Here is a 14,665-nt window from a genome sequence, read left to right on the forward strand (position 1 = left end):
TCCCATGGAGGCTTTGACAACAAAGATGTCACGAGCTGGAGCTGGGACTTCTGCTAGAGCCCTTGCTTGCCTGGGTATGTACATCAAGCCCTGGGTTCCTTCCCAGCACCACAAAATTAAAAAATAAGCAGGACAGCTTCTATCACTCATTTACTCCAAAACCAGTCCTTGGAACATATTATGGTTGGTGATGGTAATGGAAACTATTGCTTCTGCGGCAGTTTTTAAGTGCATCATTAGATCATAACATGACTGGCTATGTTCCCACTGGACTTCAGTTTTGTAATATTAGAGACTTCTCCATTGTTATGTTTTGACTCCTAGGACAGTGTATGATCTCTGGTAGATTGTCTTAGTCCATCTGGATTGCTCTAATACAGACTGAGTATCTCCAACAGAAATTAATTTGTCACAATTCTAGAAGTTGGGAAGTCTAAGATTAAGGTACCCAGAGACTCTGTCTCTTGCCAGCCTGCTTCCTGGTTATGGATAGAAGTCTTCTCACTGTTCTCTTATGGTAGGAAGAACAGAGAAGTTCTCTGGGTATGTCATTATTATATTTAATTTTGTGGGCATGTGGGCATTCATGCAAGCATGTGTCACATTGTGCATTTGCAGGTCTGAAGACAACTTGTGGGAGTTGCTTCTTTCCTTCAACCATGTGGGTCCCAGGATGAAATTCATCAGATTTGGCAGCTGTAAGCCATCATGCTCGCCTTGCATTCTCTTTTATGAAGACATTAAACCCATTTGTTAGGATTCTACCTAACAGTCTAATTACCTCAGAAAGGCCCTACCTCCAACATCATCAACCATGGGGGTTGGGTGTCAGCATATGAGTTAGGGGAGGGGATGGATATTACTAGTTAGTCTACAGCCTAGATGTTCCAGAAAATTTGTTAAACATATGGCTGAAAATATTATCTGGCCCAAAGGCATAGGTTGGTGTTAAGGATGGCTTCATGGAGAGAGGCATCTTCTAGGGTGTGTGGTTCAAACCAAAATGGCCCAAAGCAAGAAAAGTGAGGGAGTATGTGCAATCAGTTCCCATGTTTAATATCCATTATACACTCTAGGTCATACGCACGAGGCCACCCGGAACAGGAAACAGACTTTTTTCTCCCTTGCCCTTGCATGGAGTTACAATAAACTCTTCTTTCTTCTCCATGATTCCTGAGTCAAACGGAGTTTATGCTAGACTTAAGCAGGCAATCCCCTCGTAGAAAGGGAACTTCCAGCATCCTGCTGGCTTCTCCAAGGAGAAAGCTAGGCTGAAAGTGTGAAGTAAGCCAAGTCTTTAAGCAATTAAGATTGTGGCTAAGTAATCAAAAGCAAGAATATTACAAGTAGATTTTGTCATAATCCTACAGCTCCCAAATGTGGAAACTCCAGGCAAGTCCGGGTCCCGGCAGAAGCTCATCTGCTATCTTTGCAGTGCAATACTTGTCTGTTTATATTTGCTCATTTCCCTCACAGAGTGCCAGGAGAGAAAAAGTGATATTTGAAAAATTCATCTGCTAGTATTTATGCAAACACTTTTCTCTCCAAGTGTGGGTTGAGCAACGTGACTGAAGCAGACACAAATGCCTCCGACAGACCCTAGGGGACTGTTAATGAAGAAACAAGGTTGTAGGAAAGACGTGCCTAATGTGACTGAAGTGGTTGGTGGAGGGGCATGAAACGTCTGGCCTCAAACCATTTAATGGAGAAAAAGTTATAGCTTCGAGCCCTAGCTTTGGAGGCTCATCTGAGTCGGTTACACAACCTTTACTGAGCTTCTGTCATAGTATATTGTGTAGGTCATAAAAATGTAAGATCTTTGGCTGACAACACAGCAGTCATTAGTTCTGAGGCAGCATCCTACTGACATAAGGAGAAAGGAGAAGAGTGCAGGGCCTCAGCCAGGTGTCACTCTTTGCTCCATGGTTTATATGCAGTACATAATTTAATTCTTAATGTGTGTAAGTTTGGTTGTGACAAAATACCTGTTGGAAGCACCTTGAGGAAGGAAGGAATGTTGGTTCAGAGTTTGAAGGGGCAGTCAGCCCATCATGGCGGGCAAGGCCTGGTGATGGGAGCGAGTTGCATTGCATGCACAGTCAAGGAGTAGGGAGAGATACAAGCTGATGGTGGGCTTGCTCTCTTCTCTCTCCCCTTCACCGTCAGCAGAGGATTCTAGCCTGTGAGATGGCACTGCCTACATCCAGTCAAGCCTCTCCTGAAATGCCCCCACAGGAAGTCCGAGATGTGTGTTTCCTGGGTGATTCTAAATCCAGTTAACAAGGGAGAGTCACCATCACACCCGCATGCCTATCCTATGACGACGTTCTGTCTCTCAGAAAGGCTCACAGCAGACATGCGACCTCACTGTAGACATGAACTTGCTTGGGTGGATGCAACTTCAGTTGATTTAAAAATTCACACTCTTCTGCACCGTACACATTTCTCAGGTTTGAAATATATGGCATTCGTTTCTAGGATCTAAAGAGCTAATGTGTTGAATGCTCTCTTCAATACAAGTAAAAGTCTTAGATTCTGGATACATGTTAACAGACTTAAACTCCGTTAACTACACAGTGAAGTGCATACAACTTGCACCATTTTAAGGATAAGAAATTGAGTTTGTACAAAAGCCATGTAAAACACAAAGAAATAGCAGAGGCCACATCTTTGTGCCCTACACTTCCCTTTGAGGAGAATTTGGAAGTATTTTCTACTATATTACACACATACACATACACACACACACACACACACACACTCATGACTGTACACATGTAAGGTAGCCATTTAACCATCCCACGTCTAACTTGACATAATGGGAGACAATATTTGGTAAACACAGTATTTTCATTCCTCTCTGAGTCCTTTTTGTAGCCCCCTTTCCCATGAAAGTCCTATCTGAAGCTTAGCAGCCTAGTGGGTTGGTCAGCTACTGCTGGAAAAAAAAGAAAAAGAAAAAAAAAAGCATCCTCCACACTCAAGTTCAAAAACTGAGTCTCTTCTTTTTGTTTCTCTAGTATCAAAAGAACATCCTCTGCCTGGGCTAGAAGCCAGTAGACCTCCTCTCCTGCCGCTGCTGGGAAAGGATGTAGGGGACAGCCACATGCTAGGCAGGAAGTCTCTGTGTCCTCTGATGCTACCCGCTTCAGGTTTCTACCCATGGGGTGAAGTAAATCGACAGAGCACACAGCTCCCTCGAGGTCCTGACCCACTGCCTTGCTTCCTTTGTTAGGAGACCACGGTGTCCCTGACCCCACACTGCCATGCCTAGGAGGGCAGATGTGTGGAGGAGGTGGCCTGGGAGACTTGGCCTCAGAACTGTGGGGCCATTTAGGAAGAAGGAAGCGGGGTAGCAGCATCGGAAGGACTCTTCACCTTATCTCTGAGACACAGGTCAAAAGACATTGTTCAAATAGCTGAATCAGACTAGGTTTGAAAAATTTGGGGCTAAAATTAGCCTTTTCCGTCTTGCTACTCATCAGGTAAGGGCTTATAAAGGACACCATAGTGGTTTAGAAGAAAAGAAAACCGTTTTCTTTATACATCTGGGCGGAATGAGTAATTCTGCAAGTCTCCTCTACAGACGAAAGTGGAGCAGATGCAAGTTTCAGCTGCTTAGATCAAAGCAAGGCACTGTGACTTGTCCCTATCCAGCTTCATGATGGGGAGCAGGCGACAGCTCAGTCCCTCTCCAGGGAGGTCCACACACTTACTTTTAGACAACATAAGAATCCACTTGAGCCAGACAGTGGTGGGACCTGTCTTTAATCCCAACACTCAGGAGGCAAAGGTAGGCAGATTTTTTTTTTTTTTGTTCAAGTTCAACCTGGTCTGCAGAGCAAATTCCAGGACAGCCAGGGGTACACAGAGAGAAATGTCTCAGAAAAAAGGAGAGAGGAGGAAGAGGAGGAAGAAGAGGAAGGGAAGGGAGAGGAAGAGGAGGGGGAAGGAGAGAAGGAGGAGAACTCATTTACCACGCTTACAGTGTTCAGTTGTTCAGTGTAGATAAATGACCTTTCTCTCCCCAGTGAGGCCTATGGTGATAACGGGGTCTTCTGTGTCTAGTGCCCGTGCCCATGCATGTGGGTGTTCGGGCCCTGACTATTGTATCTCTGGGAAAAGAGATCTTGGTCCACAGTCACCCCTCACTCCCAAGGGCAGAGGAAGATGCTAGAGACATGTTGAGAAGGAAAGAGAGGTAAGGATATGTGGTGAAAGGCTCAAGAGTGATAGTCAGTAGACTTGTCGTGCCATTAGTGTGGCTCGGCATTGCAAAAGGTTGCTATCACTCTAGGAATTAAAAAAAAATGAAAAAAGAAGAAGTTTTTCCGAATATAGACACAGACCTTCGCAGCTCTGTCTGATCTTCCCTGTCTATTAGGCAGGGGCAGAAGGAATAGAGAATAGCTCTCCAGATCTGGAAGTTCAGGCTTCCCCTTTACCATTTCCATCCTTTGTCTCCTGGGGCAAGTTTCTTAACCTTTCTGTTCTTTCCCCTAAACTTTCAACTGTAATAAATAACTATATCTTGCAGGTAGGATCATTACAGACTTAAAAAATCCATATTAATATAAAAAATAATGTCTGGCAGACAATAAACCCTTTATAAACTCGTCTGTTTTATTCCCTCTACAAAAAGAGTAAGAGTGGAAGGATTTAAGGATTCTTAAGTTTACTGACGAGTCATTAATAATTCCATTTTCAACAAACAAGTCTCAGCACATTCGCTTCACAGATTCACCTGTCTTTTTAATGCCAGGACCAGCCCTTCGCAGTTGGCAATTAGATGCACTCATTTAAACCACCAGCTCTTTAGCCAACCAGAATTTTTAAATGACCATTCATTTCCTCCCTGACATCAGGGATGGCAGTGAACGCGGAGCACTCGGCACACAGTCTTCTTCCTGTGGACAGACTGCAGGACCCAGCTCTTCTTTATTCAGAGGGGGCACTTCACCAAGGCAGCTGGAAAGAAAGTGGACTTTGCAGTCAGGAACCCTTGGGTTTTAAACTTTGACTCCTTAGCTTCCTAACTACAAGAGCCTGATGGAGTTCTCTTTTAAACCTGGGATAACAACAGGGACACAGTAAGACTTTGACTCAGTACTGCTCTGTATTGAAGTATTCAATGCAATTATATAGATACATCGTAAGGGTTTAAACAAGTTGAGTTAGCACTAGGTAAAAGTCAGTTGCATTCCTCTTCCCCAATACCCTGCTGATACACTAAGTTAGAATGTGCTAAGGAAGGGGACTCATTCTTAGTTCCTTTTCTTCCTTTTCTGGACCAACAGATTATAGGGATGGGGAGAAGCAAGGAACCTATGGGCCTCACCTTTCTGCCTAGCAAATATTCACCCCTATTTCAGAAAATCCAAGTCTGGCTGCCTTGGGATGATTTGGCTACCATGTAAACTTGGACTGAGTGTTCTCTCTCTGTCTCTGTCTCTGTCTCTGTCTCTGTCTCTCTCTCTCTCTCTCTGTCTCTCTCTCTCTCCCTTCCTGGAAGATGGGAACAAAATTTCAAGAAGATCTACTCCAATACACCCTCTTCCAAAGTAGAAAGGGGGATTGCAACATGTATGGGGCAGGACACAGGACACAGGACACAGGACACAGGACACAGGACACGTGAGTTGGGCCATGGCATGGTAATGCCCCTTTATTAAGGGAGATTGTGGTGCAAGGCCCTGCCAGGTAAAAGTTATGAGAACAAGGATGAGGTTCCAACCGGATTACCTCCCACTGGTGAATTCTCAGAGTCTTCTCCTTCCTTACCAGATTGCTGCTCAAGCATCCAACCACCTGCTTTCCTGAGGCCACAGCCCACCTCCCCACTAAAGCCCTGCTCTTTACACCAGAGAGTTTTCCCAAGATGAAGGATGGCTGAGGACAGGGGCCCCTCGGTGCAGAGTCTGAGCTGCTGACACAATGCACGTGCTGACACTGGAAGTCCCACTGGTCAACCAAAAGCCACTTCCCACAGATGACAGCTGGGCTAGAGTTGGTTCAGACCCCTGAAGCCTGCCCAGTCTCACATGTCCTTCTCTGCCTTGGCTTCCCAGAATGTGGGAATGACAACAAGGGGAACTTGTGGCCTATTGACCAGCTGTCATCATGCTTGAGTGACATCATCAACTTCACAATGTCATGAAAATTAATCACTGTTTACTGTTATGCTGAGAGGAATGGTCCCAAATTAACTCAGGGCTGAGGAGATCAGCAGAGCATCCTGCTGTGTGGCAACGTGTCAACAGAGTATACGGGTACCTTGAAAATTAAACTTCCATCTTCGTCCAAGTAGAAACGTTTAATAAAGTGATTGATTGTATTACCCACTCCTTTATAAAATACTTTCACTTGTCCTCCTCCAGGTTTGTCATGGACATCTGCATTGGAGCACACACAGTTGAAATGTTCAGGATGAGCCGGGCAGTGGTGGCGCACGCCTTTAATCCCAGCACTTGGGAGGCAGAGGTAGGTGGATTTCTGAGTTCGAAAAACCAAAAAAAAAAAAAAAAAAAAAAAAAGAAACTTTCAGGATGGTGATTTAACAATCACACTGTATAATACTTAGTAAGGGGGAATTATCTAGCTGTTTGCTTGTTTGCTTGTTTTAAACAAAAGAAGCAGAACAGTGTGATTGTATATAAAATCCTACTGAACTTGGACCCTGGAACTTGCATGTGTTTTGTTTTTTTTTTAATTGTTTTTTTGAGACAGGGTTTCTCTATATAGCCCTGGCTGTCCTGAAACTCACTCTGTAGACCAGACTGGCCTTGAACTCAGAAAATCTACTTGCCTCTGCCTCCCAAGTGCTGGAATTAAAGGCGTGCACCACCACTGCCCAGCTTTTTTTCTTTTCCTGGAACTTGCCTTTGCTCCAGTTCATGTTCCTGTGAGCTTCACTTCAGCCTCGCTTACAGTGAGTGTAACGCAGGCACGGGTTCACTCTAGGCCCCTATTCCTTATCTCTCTGACAAGACGTGAAAGCATAAAAGGAATACTTGAATCACTCACAACGTACCCTCCCTAAAGCCCCTGGAATGGGCCGGGGCCTCTCAGAAGTGAAGCGGTTTGAAAACAAGGAAGTGGGTACAGCAGGAGGGGCCAGGGCTGCTGCGATGACTCTCCCACATCCACACAGCCCTGAAGGCAGCCCAGGATGTGTGCAGCACCCTGCAAGAAAGCTGCCCTATCTGTGACTATCAGGAGGGCTGACAGACAAGTCTCAACACAGATCCTCAGTGCTGTCAGTCTCATCAAAAGCTTTGAAGTCTAGTGACTGTTTCTTGTCAGCCCAAAGCCTGTGCCTTGTTCACACCTTGTCACTGATCAAGGCTCCCCCAGCCCACACTTGCTGCCTTCCTTCTACCCAAATTCTTCTGGGGTGGTTGTCATTATCCTCTGCCTATACTAGAAATTAGCTTTTGTAGAATGTCCAGAGTCCAGATTACATCCTTAGAAACAAACCCAAAGCATTATCATCAGCTAAACCATTCAACATAAATGAGTTTGCATCTCTTGACATGTGGGGCTTGGAGTCTTTGACAATGTTTTTTACCCACTTCACACCAACCGTAGCCTTCCTTGGAGGTAGTGGAACCATTCTCTTCATTCTTCTAACTATTGACAGCTATGTCCCCAAGTATTTAGAGGCAACTTCTCCATCTTATGAATTTCTCCTCATTGGCATGAATTAAGGCAGTTTCAGCCTGGGTGTGATGGTACACACCCTCCCAGTGTTTGAGAATTGGAAGCAGGAAGATTAGGAGTTTATCCCACATTGCAGACCAAATCTGGGCTTCAAAAGACCCTCTCTTAAAAAACCAAAAAGGAGCAAGAAACAGTCTTAGGCTTTTCATTTAAAGTGACATTCAAGGTATTTCAAAGGCACCTGGGCCTGTTGACTCTTTGGGGACCCTCGGGGTGGCCTTTGGCTCCATGTTGGTGGTTCCACTCTACTCCTCTAGCTTCTCTACTGCTTGACTGCTCTCTGGTCAGGTGTGCGGTGCAGGCCTGACATCCAAAGTTCCCCTTAGCCCCATAACTCTTCTCTGACTCACATGGAAGACAGACATGGCGGCAGGCCATGCAGTGATTACCTACCACAGAGTTGGAGAAGGTAACAGGGTTTAGGGTTTGTCCAAATGGTCCTACTTTCTAGAAGCAAAGAAAGTGAGGCCCAAGCCTGGCTCTTTCCAAGAGGACACAGTCTCCTGAGGATGGTGGCTTTTCTCAGTATCATGTTTTACCAATCATTTGGATGAGTTAAAAATCCCCAAGGCCAATTTCCCTCACATACTGCTACATGAAGATGCAAAACGAACATCATGTATGCCTCAGACAGGAAGCTTTATGGCTCTGGTGATTAAGCTCCAGGCCCTTGTGTGTGCCAGGCATGTAGTCTACCACTGACCTACATCCCAGGCCTCTTATATATGTTTATTGTGTGAAGAAAAGTAGGTCTTAAGATGGCTAGAGATATAAACACATTGCAGGCCCACATCTTGGCCTGTCCTGGAATTAGATGGCACTTTCTAAGGTGAAGTCGATGCGTCTTGACCCAGCTTCTGCTTGCCCTGAATGTGTTTGTTTAGGCAGCCCAGCTGGGGCAGCGGGATCCAGATACAAAAGCTTCGGTTAGTGAGACGAAATCAAAACTAATCGCCATTACCCTCTCATTATCTTAAAAATTAGAAACTCAAATGAAAGGCTTCTAAAGCGAGCTGAGCATCGGGAGGGAACATCTGACGGATGCTGCCCTCTGTGAAGATGTCACTGTCAGCAAGCTGAGTGTTTAGTGCTACCAAGCACTTGCCCTGGAAGCAGCCATGACAAATCCTTCTCCCGGGACATGGTAGCTATGATGAACACGCAGGGGGAGCCGTGGGGAAGCAGGCTGCCATGAAAGGAGACCACAATCCTATCTTTGTTTTTAGCCAAGACTCTTTGCTAATTATTCTTCAATGTTTTGAATAGATTTAATTTCTATGGCTTTAGGTGATTGTTTTGGTTTCTTTTTTTTTAAGATTTATTTATTTTTTATTTATATGAGTAGCTGTAGCTGTCTTCAGACACACAAGAAGAGGACATTGGATCCCATTACAGATGGTTGTAAGTCACTATGTGGTTACTGGAAATTGGGAAATTACAGGACCTCCGGAAGAGCAGTCAGTGCTCCTAACTGCTGAGCCATCTCTCTGGACCTCATTTGGTGTTTTATTTATTTAGAGTTTGTTTTGTTTTTTTTTGTTTTTTGTTTTTTGGGTTTTTTTTGTTGTTTTTTAGTTTTTGTTTTTGTTTTTGTTTTTTTTTTGTTTTGTTTTGTTTTGTTTTGAGAGGGTATTGCTGTGTAGCCCTGGCTATCCTGGAACTTACTCTGTAGACCAGGCCTCAAACTCAGAAATCCACCTGCCTCTGCCTCCCAAGTGCTGGGATTAAAGGCATACACCACCACTGCCCGGCCTCATTTGGTGTTTTAGAAGATAAAGTTTTGTGTAGCCCTAGCTGGCCTGGAATTCACTTTTAGGCAAGGATGACCTTGAATTTCTGGTTCTCTGGAATTCCAGGCACATGCCACCACATTGGGCTTTATGCACTCTAGCAACCAAACTACATTCACGCCCAGACTCAGATTCCTTTAAGTGTGGTGCTGTCTGAAGATAGGGAACTGTCCCTCAAGACTTCCCCAGTCAGGCATCATTGGCTTATGCCGGGAACTCCTATACTGGAGAGGCTGAGCAAGCGTGGACTGTAGTGAAAACTATCTCAAAACACAAACACAAACACAACAACCAACCAAGAATAAACTTCCCGATGCTTCTTTGACAAGGCTGAATTCTTGTCATATTCCAAGCCGAGGAACCTTTTTTAATGCTTGTTTTCCCCTGGCAATAAGCAGCGATGGAAACACTTTACTCACAGACCTGGCAAATGGCTTCTATCAGAGAATTACATCTTCCCAACTGCTTCGCATTGCATCTTGGCACCGCACATCCCAGTTGCATCGCCCCAACTCCAGATCCTATGCAAAGAATGTGCCTCCCAGCATGCAGAGTCCGCAGGGCCAGCCATGCTCTGTCCGGGGACACTCTTCCAGGGGACAAGGGGGAGATTATCAGGTGACAACATTGTGTTGTTATTATTACCCTGATGTGTTAAAACTCTATGTGGTGTGATGAATTAAGACCAGGCCCTGTTTTCACTTTCCTGGCTGCCAATAGTTTTATTGTAACAGTTCAGAGCTGTGAGTTTCCTTCTTAGGCAGATTGGAGGAAGCTGTGAAACTTTGGGAAAGGAAGGCTACTCCCAGTATCATTTACAATACTGATGTTTGCCTGAGCCAGCTCATCAGGGCCCTCGCTCTTTTGTGCTTAAGGGTATTAGAGAACCAAAGCCTTGGTAAACTGGAGAACCCCTTTGAATTCATTTCCCTACCAATGCCTCACCAAGGAGCTGACCTCCCACACGGAGCTGGCTTACAAACTTTCTGTGATGAACCAGAGCTGACAGTAAGATCAGGAAGGGGTTCTGGAAATCATTAGAGTCAGCAAATGAACATTAGTGAGATACTTACACAGGCCGAAATTGTGCTAATCTGTCTGTTTTGGCAATTACAGCTCTCGGGGTGAGAGGAGGGAACTGAGAAACCCTGAAAGCCGAGGGAGGACGCGATCTGTTTCAGATGTCTGTAAGAGACAGTGTGCATCCTTGCTTTTTCCCCTTCACGAGGCAAGGGGAGGGTTTGGGGACACGCCTCACCTCTGCTTCTGAAGCCACAACCAGACCTTTAATTGCATCCTATGTGTACCTGGAACATTATTATTATCATCATCAGACCACCACTGCCACCACCACTGCCACCGCCTCCGCCTCCGCCGCCACCACCACCTCCACCACCACCAAAACATCTATTTGATAGGAAATTCAAATTCTACTCTCTATTTGAGAATACATCCTTTATTCTTTTTTATTTTAACTCAAACACGAATCACAGGCTAGGGAGATGGCACGGTGGGTAAAATGTCTGGGGCACAAACGCCAGAACCTGTCTGACTCCCCAGAAGCTACGCCAAACTGTGCTTTCATTCAAAACCGTGTGGCAGTATACCTCAGTAATCACAGTGCTGAGAGGTGGAGATGGTAGACTCTCCAGAAGCTCGTGTCCAGCTAGCCTGGCCTAGGCAAATACAAACAATAAAGAGACTCTGTCTTAAACAATTCAGATACTGAGGACTGACACCCGAGGTTAACCTCTGCACGCTCTAGCTTGCTTGTGCGTGCACACACATAATTTCTTTTTTAAAGTTAAAATCAATATTTCTTACACATCTAGTCATCAAGCCCCTTTCCTTTTTCTTCTGTCTTTCTCCTGAGTCCCAGGTCCTTTCCCTCTAGTATGCTGGCATTATGCTCATGCGGCACGGCGTTCCTATGACATATTAATGCATGCACAGCTGATACACAATAAACAGACGCCGAGTTGTCAACTTTCAAAACTGCCTTCCAGTTCATCCCACAGCCACTGTCTCTGTTCCTCTCGTTCACCGTCATCCTTGCACAGCCCAGAAATCCCAAGCAATCCTTACGACTTCCCAGCTCAACATGGCCAACTGCCTGGCAAACCCCTCATGCTCCCACTTCTTAGAAAATAGCATACTCTGTCATGTGAGCCTCATTTGTTAGCAGCAAATACAAACACAGAGCTCTTCGTTCTTTGAGTTTAAATATTTTCATAAATTATGTATTTTCCCTATTTCTTTTTCTAGTATGCCTTATAAGTATATTTAAACAAATGAGATTAGTAGGAACTCTGAAAAAAAAAACCCTGAGATCATAATTTCTGAATCTGGTTTGAATTTGGGATTTTTTTTTCCTCTTCAAAATTAACATTATGAGTTTATTGGCAGTGTGTTTTCCACTTTCCAGATCCTATTTGTAAATTTAGTGTCTGGTTTAACAAGTGATCAAAAAGAAATGGACAATTTTTGACTCATTTTCTGATCTTAACTCTATCCTACTACCTCCCCCAACTACTGTCCCGACATACTTTACACACACACACACATACACACACACACACACACACACACACAGAGAGAGAGAGAGAGAGAGAGAGAGAGAGAGAGAGAGAGAGAGAATACTGATGATGAAGAATGTGAAGTCCTTCCCTGCATTCCCCTTAGGTTGTATCATTGTTTAGAAGTTACTGGTTCTCATCCAGAATCAGACATGAACAGAGTAGGAAGTCTCAACTTAGCCTTATAAAGTAATAAGCCTCAGGCTTGAATTGTGTGTGTGTGTGTGTGTGTGTGTGTGTGTGTGTATTCCTGTGTGTACACAGGTACATGTTCATGTGGATGTCAGAAGTCAAACGTGGGTGCTATTCCTTAGGAACCATCTACCTTGTTTTCATGAAATAGGGTTTCATTCGGGGACCCAGAGCTCCTTGATTGAACCAGGCTGACTAGCCCCAGGAAACTACCTGTGTTCACATTCCCAGTCCTTAGATTACCAATGTAGGCCACGGAGACAAGCTTTTCCCAAGCATGCTGTGGATCGAATTCTGGGTCTCATGTTTGCTTACTCACTGAGTTATCTCCTAAACCCCTGGAACGTTTCAAACTGTTACCGTTACATACTTGGGAGCAGATACACAGATGCATACAGGTGACATACCCTGAGTGAGAAAAACAGGTTGATAGAGCCTAAACCTATTAGTATTTCTATTGTACGTGTGTGTGTGTGTGTGTGTGTGTGTGTTAATAGAATTCTATATGCAAGAACTGAAAGGGTCTATTCAAGTGGGTACTTCTTAATGATTTGAAAAACACAATCCCGCTGCAATAAATCCTGCTGCAAAAAAAGTGCAAGAGCTGTCACTAATACTTCCCTGAGTTTTAATCTTTTAATCTCTCTCTCTCTCTCTCTCTCTCTCTCTCTCTCTCTCTCTCTCTCTCTCTTTCTCTCTCCCCCTCCCTCTCCCTCTCTCTTCCTGTTCTAGGGATGCGACCTAGTGTCTCATAAGCAAGTGCTGTACTTCTGAGGTATGTTCCCAGCCCTCTGGCTTCAGACTTTCATCTAGTAAACACTTAAGGAATATTTTGCAAATATTTAATCAGATTTCTCAATGACAATTTGAAGCTTAGAACACCTTTAAAACTGAGTTCAGTCACTAAATATCAAAGGGAGGGTTAGAAAGGCTGGTGGCACTATCAGATATTGGTCATGGGTTCCTTCTGAATATTGATAGTGAACTTAAAAAAATTATCTTACTTCAGTTGAAAAAAATCTTGTAAATCATTATGGGGGAAAAAAGACCCTCACTCAGATCCCTTAAAAGATATGTGAAATATAAATCTAAGTTTTAAAAGGTAGTTCAATTAACAAAACACTTATATTTTTTATAAAAGAAACTGATATCATTGGCATTTATATGTCTCTGTTCCCATTCTAATACAGTTACTATTTAATCTTATTAACAACCTTGTAAGATCAGTTTATCCACAATTTATACATACTGAAGCTCAGAAAGCTTAAATAATTTGTTCAAGGTCACACAGCTAATAAGTCCTAGAAACTGAACTCATAGTCCAGATGCTACAGGGTTAACCACCCTTCAGATTGCCAGACAAAATGCCCAATTACAATTGAAGTTCAGAGTCTAAGAAAATCTTAAATAGTGCATGAAACGTATTTGTACTAAAGCATATTTGTTTCTTAGAAATGAAAATTTGACCAAGTGTCTGATATTTTTCCGTTGTTAATCTTGCAACCTTACCCACAGTCTTCTGCCTCCAGCAAGTCCCTCTTGGCGGGACTATTTGCTGTTTACACGTGCTTGAATTTTGGTACAGAATAAATAATGCTAGGTGCCTCTATGAAGCCAGGCAAACCCTTCTGGATCTCCTTTCCCTCCATTGATGGGGGGATGGGTCGGCCTGGTGACTGTCGGTCCCCTGATAGTGCAAGCTAGTCTCTCCTGATAAGAGAGGCTTAGCTTCCCCTGCCTCAGTCCGCCCCTCCTTACACTGGACTATCTCGCAGAGGCCAGCTGTATCCTGCCTGCAGTGCTCATCACTGCCTAACCTGCTTGTTGAAGAGTTGCCAGACTCTTTTAGGAGCTCATGTAGTTGCTTCTACCAGGTAACCAGGTACACTGGAGGAAAGACAAACGAACTGATAGGCTGAAGCTCAGGGAAAGAGAGTGTGTGTAAGTCTGTTGTAGAAAATATATCAATAGGCAAAATATATGCCGCCAAATAAGCAATATTTATTTTTTCATTTCTGGGGATTGAGCACAAGTTTTGTACAGCCACTGTGCTATGCTCCAGTCCAACAAACGCCTCTGACTTGCCTGTGTGTACCTGTCACTCAACACACATTGTGTACCTGCTTGCCTGCCTCTTTATGTCACCCAGATAATGCAGCTGGAAAAACAGAAAGTGATTATTTGCCGGGCGGTGGTGGCACACACCTGTAATCCCACCACTCTGGGAGGCAGAGGCAGGCAGATTTCTGAGTTCGAGGCCAGCCTGGTCTATCTACAGAGTGAGTTCCAGGACAGCCAGAGTGAGTTCCAGGACAGCCACAGCCAGGGCTATACAGAGAAACCCTGTCTTGGGGAAAAAAAAAAAATCCAAAAAACCAAAAACCCAAA

At 44.2% G+C, this 14,665-nt stretch overlaps 1 long non-coding RNA gene across 2 annotated transcripts; it reads right to left on the bottom strand.

The window, feature by feature from the left end:
• Nucleotides 1-4,626: 4,626 nt before the first annotated feature.
• On the bottom strand, nucleotides 4,627-14,107 carry LOC127682146 (uncharacterized). 2 transcript variants are annotated; one of them, XR_007977359.1, is made up of 5 exons: nucleotides 13,787-14,107; nucleotides 11,117-11,185; nucleotides 10,583-10,816; nucleotides 9,933-10,098; nucleotides 4,627-4,968 (listed from the first exon to the last, which is right to left on the bottom strand). It is a non-coding gene; the product is annotated as an uncharacterized LOC127682146 (long non-coding RNA). The 2 variants fall into 2 exon arrangements; XR_007977358.1 differs by lacking the exon at nucleotides 4,627-4,968 and adding an exon at nucleotides 5,639-6,492.
• Between the last annotated feature and the right edge of the window lie 558 nt (nucleotides 14,108-14,665).

The sequence above is a fragment of the Apodemus sylvaticus genome, chromosome 4 (assembly GCF_947179515.1).
Source record: "Apodemus sylvaticus chromosome 4, mApoSyl1.1, whole genome shotgun sequence".
Classification (NCBI taxonomy): Eukaryota; Metazoa; Chordata; class Mammalia; order Rodentia; family Muridae; genus Apodemus; species Apodemus sylvaticus.